The sequence below is a fragment of the Sceloporus occidentalis genome, unplaced genomic scaffold, assembly GCF_023333645.1.
Source record: "Sceloporus occidentalis isolate IW3139 unplaced genomic scaffold, rSceOcc1.0.p SCAF_4, whole genome shotgun sequence".
NCBI classification, from domain to species: Eukaryota; Metazoa; Chordata; class Lepidosauria; order Squamata; family Phrynosomatidae; genus Sceloporus; species Sceloporus occidentalis.
This window is the reverse complement of record NW_028316984.1, coordinates 82975279-82981278: the sequence shown is the minus strand read 5'-3', so window position 1 is coordinate 82981278 and position 6000 is coordinate 82975279. Positions and strand designations below refer to the sequence as shown.

The window sequence follows — 6000 nt, the reverse complement described above, 5'->3', positions numbered from 1 at the left end:
AAAGCCAGTTATATACATTTATACATGTAGATATATTATTCGTCTCCCTTTTTTGTTGTTGTTGTATAGATCTTTTGCTCTGTTTTATCATCAGCTATCACTAATGCAATATTTTCCACAAGCATATACTTAAATACCTCTATAAATTTGAAGGGCAGCAAAGCCTTCTCACCAAGCCACAGATTCTGTTGAGATAAGGGGTCATGTTATTTTCCATTTTTGCATTTTCATAAAAAAAATTCCCAACAGAGAGTTTTAGATTCTATGACCTTTTTAATATCAATATTTTCTGCATTTGTGATTTAATACAACTCCTTTTATCTTGTGCTTTTTTACACTTCCATCATATATGGAAAAATATTTGTTTTTTACATTTCCAACATTTGTTATTAGCTCCTTTATACAGTATATTTTGGGCTATTTTACTGGAGATAGGTGCCATCATTTTAAAATGATTTTTCTTTAGAACATAGCAAGCTGAATATTTGACAAAATATCATGGGGATGCTGATTTGGAACAGGGAACATCTGGTACCAGTGAATTCTGTGGCAGATTTTGGCAGCATGATGGAGCACTGAGTCCTGGCACAACCAGTATGTTGTCCTGAAAAGATGTGTGTGCATGTTTGCAGATTAGCATAACTGTGTGTGTGTGTGTGTGTGTGTGCATACGCGCATGCACATGCATGAAAGAGATGGGGGATACACATGTACACACATGCCATTTCTTGGAATATATCAGTCTAAGCCTTGTATATGCAAACATGCTACAGTAGTAAGCAATTGGGTGTGCCTCCAAGCAAATGACTGCTTAGCTTATTCAAATGGAAAGACTACTGTTTTTTTATTATATAAAGAAAGAAAAAGACCTGTCAAGTCTCATTTATAGTCATTGGCTCAACACACAAATTTTGCCCCCGAGAAAGACACCAAAAAGTCATTCTAGAGCACAGGATGTGATTTCTGTTACTATCACTGCCAACTACTGGGAAAAATATCGAGGGGTAGCAGTGCTGGCCATGTGGCAAAGTACAATAAAACCCAAAATCCACAAAACAGTAATTTTATTAGGCCAACCAAAATGCATAAAATAAATTTGCAAGCTTTCTCATGGCTTCTTCATGAGACAAAAGTGTTAAAAATCATATAGGAGGAGGAAAGAAATATAACAGTATTAGTCACAGCAGGCCTGCATTTTGTCAATATGTTGCTGATGTAGTTCTAAGTTGTGATGATGTGGAGGAATATCTATGCAAGCAGGCCTCTCCTCCTTCTGGCCATGTGGCACTGGAAACAAGGCACTCCAAAGTCCAGGAAATAAAATTGAAATTCTATTTGCAAAACAATAGAATTGGATCCTTTGAGATCCAGAATCAAATCATCCCCTATCTCTAACTCCGCAATGTGAGCACACATCCATTTTAACACATATTAGATATCTTTTAGAGAGCCAGTGTGGTGTAGTGCTTTGAGCACTGAATTATGACTCTGGAGACTAGGGTTCAAATACCTACATGGCTATGGAAACCTACTGGGTGGCCTTGGTCACATCACACACTCTCAGACTCAGAAGAAAGCAAATGAAAAATTGCTCTGAAGAAATCTTGCCAAGAAAACTCCACAACAGGTTCACCTTACGGTTGCCATGAGTTGAAAAATTTATGACTATTCAACTTGTTTCTGTCATTTTCAAACAGAAATGTCCAAACTTTGGGAGGTTTACCTTAAAGAAAGATACCAAGAAGAAAGTGGCCAAGATTGTGAACCATCTGAACTGTCCAAGTTAAATTGGTACAGCAGTTCTTAGCAGGAAGATAATGTGGAAAAATCATTTAAAATAACAAGTTGTTTATATCTAACGTAAATATTTAAATTTGTACTTTACTAGCAACAAACCTTAATTGAATATACATTTAAATTATTCCTTCCATTTGTCCATTGTGCCACAATTGAGTTTATTGCATTGTTGTTAAAATGCCTTAGCTCTGATGGGATAGAGGCACATTTAATTTTTAAAGGGTATTATCGCATTCACCCGTGGCTGGGCGAGTGCAACCTGTATACAGCCTGGATGCCAGCCAGGCTTATCCTATGGCTTTTCAAGAACAGGAAAATCCTTGCAACATGTGCACTGTATCTTCAAGCAGCCCATTGCCCAACACATTTGTGATCCTTGCTGTTGCTCCTAAGAAAATAGAATTTCAGAAGGATCCATCCTAACCCCCCTCCCCTCATTTGCAGTGAGAACAGGCTGCCAAGTAGATGCATTTCTCGAAGAGGAACAGCAAATATAGTGCTACTCAATGGGTTTCTTAGGCCCAGTACAGACTGCTGGTTTGCGGCAGCCTGGGACCAATTCTTGTGGCGCCATCTTTAAGCACCACCATCCACGTGCCGTGCATATCGATTACATCACACACACACTGCGTCCAAACAGCATGGTTCATGCGTGACGCCACCATGATGCCTCAGGGCGCTTATGGCACCTTGGCAGCGTCACCGGAAGGAGTTCCATTTTGGAGCTCCTTTTTGCTGCAGATCGTTGCCATGTTGCCACATTTGCTGCAGATCATTGCCATGTTGCCACATTGCCAGTTGCCATGGCAATGATCCAGAGAATAAAGGGACAGCCTCGGGCTGCCCCTTTCTTCCAGTCTGTAACGGGCCTTAGTCATGCTCAGAATGGAGGACATTTTGGAACTCCTCCTAGACATAATGGTAAAATGTAGGACATGTCCTAGAAAAGGAGGACATCTGTTCTTGCCCTTTTCAGTAGATAAATGTTGGGGTTTTATGCTTTTTTTCAGGTTTTTTTAAAACTTTGTACATAAATTCCAGAATTGTTCTGCTTAAAATATTAGTTTTGTGTGTTCTTCCTCATTTACAACTTTTGCCTTCCTGCTACCTGGCCATAAATTTTGGCCACACTCTGATGTTGCTTGGCCACACATGTCCTGGTGAGATTTTGGCAGGCATACAAGTCATTTGGCTACAACATCGCAAACAAACCTTGCACAATAAAATTTCTCATTGATTTCTGCTAAAACCATTATTTTATAAAATGAGATTCTCCATCAGAGCTTGTATGTGAATAACATCAATATATATAAATTGCACTACATTTTTTTCAGCGTTTCTGAGAACAAAATGAATTTCTTAGCAATTTTTCAATGGCTAACTTAACTTCCTTGTTTCTTAAAGTATAAATAACAGGGTTGAGTAGAGGGGTTAGAAAGACATAAACCAATGAGATTAATGTGTCCAGATCTAGGGAAGAGGCAGACTTAGGCCTCAAATACACAAAGGAAGAACAGCCAAAATGTGTTATTACCACACTGGCGTGGGAGACACAGGTTGAGAAGGCCTTTTGCCTTCCCAGGCTTAGAGTCAATCCTTAGGATGGCCAGGAGAATGTAGATATATGAGACAAAGATTGATATGACTGTGCCCAACAAAACAATCGCACAGACAAGAACCACACCAGTATTAGTCAGGTGGATGTCAGTGCAAGCCAGTTGGAGCACAGGTGAGAGATCACAGAAGAAATGTCTGATTCCATTTGGCCCACAAAAGGGCAACTTAAAAATAAGGAAATCCAAACTCAGTGCTATGAGACACCCTGCTACACATGATGCCGCTATCACTTTGGCACAAACCCTCTTGTCCATCAGCACCTGATACTGAAGTGGATGGCAGATTGCTGCATATCGATCATAAGCCATAGTGACTAGCAGGAAACAGTTGTTTGCTCCCAAGCTGAAATAGGAAAACATCTGAACAGCACATCCAGCAAAGGAAATGGAAGGACTGGCAGTCAACAGAGTCACCAAGAGCTTGGGAATGGTGACAAAGGTGGTGCAGGTTTCAGAGATGGAGAGGGCCAGCAGCAGAAAATACATAGGACTGTGCAGAGTTTGGTCAAGCAGTATCACTGACATAACGGTGATGTTGAAGATTAAGATGGTACAATATGTTAAGGAAAAAATCAAGAAAAGGAAGGTTCGTGTCTTTCCGAAAATGGAAACTCCCAAGAGGATAAATTCTGTCACTGAGCTCTCATTGCTTCCATAATTCATATTCTAAGCAAAATATTCTGACCTAAAAGAGGAAAAAATGGGGAGGGGGAGAGATTTTTAGATTACAAATAATATTTTAAATGACCCCAAATACTTAATTTAAATGGCCATATTGACTGGTCAAGCTGGGGGTTGTAATCCAAAGGAGTAACATTTTCAAGCTCTGGTTTCCTCGTGTGAAAAATAATATATGCTTACTCCTTCCATTGGGTTGATTTTACTCTACAAATGCACTGCCTCATATCATGTATTCTGAGGCAGAGTAGTGAGTAGAACATGAAGGGTCATCATGTTTTCTTATTTCCATCTCCATGTGGTTTGTTAGATTTTTTTTTTTTTAAATGATGAGAAAGACACTTCATTCCCACTTTTTCAAAGACATTAATAAGATTCAACAAACTTTCCTGGAAAACATTTTTTCCCTCAAAAAATTCTAATATGGCTTCTCATTCTTGATCAGAACATTTTGGAAATCAGCACTGAACAGATACAGAGAGTGTAGAGATAGTCTAGAATCTTACCTCCAGATGGAAGGAAGCAGCTCAGCTTGTGAGACACTTGTGTTTGATTTTATTACTCTGCTCTTATTAGAAATATGCAAGGTTCAACCCTCAGGAATTGCTCCCCTGGTAATGTAGGCAGTTCAGACTTAGACAAAATAAGTAATCTCTGGAGTCAGACCATAAAGGTGGAGGTTTTTTTTTCTTTTGGGTGAGTGATATATACAATGTAAATCTGTTCTTTAAATTATATTAATTTCATATATTTTTAATATATGTTTTATTTTTTAATAAAAATAAATTATTTTTAAGTAAGACAAAGCAAAAGATACAGAGTATTCATAATGATCAGACTATGTGCAGGTGGCTGTGAGACAAGTGTACAACACCACATTTTACAGAATCTTCTCTAAAGAACCCATTGATGAATACTTAAAGGAACTACAGAAATTACTCAGAGAATTCTCCACCAATACACAGAACCAAATTCCATCTCTGGAGCCCAAACGCAGCCTCCTCTATCTACTACTCAAAATACACAAACAAGGCAATCCAGCAAGACCTGTTCTCTTAAGTATTAGAACCTTCACTGTTCAGGTTTATGGACTCAGTTCTCAGGCTATAAGCTGTCAATATTTCAAGCTACGTGCAGAATATAACTGATTTCATGAGGGAAATACAGTCCACCCACAACCTCCTAGGGAACACCATCCTAGGCACTGTGGATGTGGAATCCCTATACACCAACAGCTAAGACCAGGTAATGTAGACCAGGATGGACTACAAACCATCAAGAATACCATCCTGAATGAGGCTACAGCAGTCCTAACCACTAAACTCTTGACACTTTGTACTTATTCCTAACTACTTTTGGGAATAATAATATGCGCACCCAAGTCAGTGCCAAGTCTGGTGCCATATATTGCTATGGGCACCTGCATGGCACCAGAGTACGCCAATATGTTCATGGCAGGAAAAATGCTTCCTCAGCACATGCACTCAAAAAAATCTCCTCTACCTATGATTTCTTGATGACTTCTTTGTAATTTGGAAGATTTTCACCCTTGCCTGCATCACTGCTAAAACATCCTCCAAATGTAGCTAAAAGGGAAAAGAAGCCCCTGGCCCCATTCCCACTGGCTTATAACGCGGATCAGGACGCAGATCATGGGTGCATCGTTCCAATTTGAGCGCACATTCAATCTGCATTGCTCCAATATCATTCCCATTGCAATTCGAATCTGACTCCCATGTGATCAAATTATCCTGAATAAACCTGAATCAGTGGTTGATAAAGCAGTTTAATTTAACAGCACATTTTTAGTGAGTTTTCCTGTGCCTCCCAAGTCTGATTCGGGGCATACGAATGGGAACGACAAGGGTGTCTGATTTGAGAACTTGGGGATGGGAGGAGCAGTGCTCAA

General features: G+C 39.4%; 1 pseudogene; it reads right to left on the bottom strand.

The window, feature by feature from the left end:
• Positions 1 to 3127: 3127 nt before the first annotated feature.
• LOC149314154 (olfactory receptor 10K2-like) lies at positions 3128 to 4076 on the bottom strand (annotated as a pseudogene).
• Positions 4077 to 6000: the final 1924 nt, after the last annotated feature.